This window comes from Lagopus leucura, unplaced genomic scaffold (genome assembly GCF_019238085.1).
Source record: "Lagopus leucura isolate 7727_CA_CO unplaced genomic scaffold, USGS_WTPT01 34347-0_obj-0_obj, whole genome shotgun sequence".
In the NCBI taxonomy this organism is placed as follows: domain Eukaryota; kingdom Metazoa; phylum Chordata; class Aves; order Galliformes; family Phasianidae; genus Lagopus; species Lagopus leucura.
In genome coordinates this window covers 1,657-2,513 of record NW_024965220.1, presented here as the reverse complement: position 1 = coordinate 2,513, position 857 = coordinate 1,657, and the positions used below count along the sequence as shown (strand labels likewise).

Here is an 857-nt window from a genome sequence, read left to right as displayed (position 1 = left end):
CACAGGGACCCATAGGGACCCATAGAGACCCATAGGGACCCATAGAGACCCATAGAGACCCATAGGGACACATAGGGACACATAGGGACACATAGGGACCCATAGAGACACATAGAGACACATAGAGACACATAGGGACACATAGGGACACATAGGGACACATAGGGACCCATAGGGACACAGGGACCCATAGGGACCCATAGAGACCCATAGGGACCCATAGAGACCCATAGGGACACATAGGGACACATAGGGACCCATAAGGACCCCACAGAGCAGTTCCTGCACGAGGTCTGGAGGTGGAAGGAGGAGTGAGTGACCCACAAGTACCCCATAGATACCCCATAGGGACCCATAGGGATCCATAGGTACCCATAGGGACCCATAGATCCCATGGAGATCCATAGGGACCCATACAGACCCATAGGGACCCATAGGGACCCCATAAATACCCCATAGGGACCCATAGGGACCCCCCAGAGCAGTTCCTGCATGAGGTCTGGAGGTGGAAGGAGGAGTGAGTGACCCACAAGTACCCCATAGATACCCCATAGGGACCCATAGGGATCCATAGGGACCCATAGGGACACATAGATCCCATGGAGATCCATAGGGACCCATAGAAACCCCATAAATACCCCATAGGGACCCATAGGGACACATAGGGACTGATAGGGACTCATAGGGATCCCATAGAGACCCATAGGGACCCATAGATGCAATGGAGATCCATAGGGACCCATAGGGTCTCATAGGGACTCCATAGGGAACCATACTGACTCATAGGGACCCCATAGAGACACATAGGAAACCCATAGAGACCATAGAGACACATAGGGACCCATAGGGACCCATAG

The 857-nt window shown here is 53.1% G+C and overlaps 1 protein-coding gene across 1 annotated transcript in view; it reads left to right on the top strand.

Moving 5' to 3' along the window:
• Positions 1 to 857, top strand: part of LOC122192023 (valine--tRNA ligase-like) — a gene marked incomplete at its 3' end in the record, with an annotated part of 2,820 nt that overhangs the window by 570 nt on the left and 1,393 nt on the right. The gene's annotated exons all lie outside the window — the stretch shown is intronic.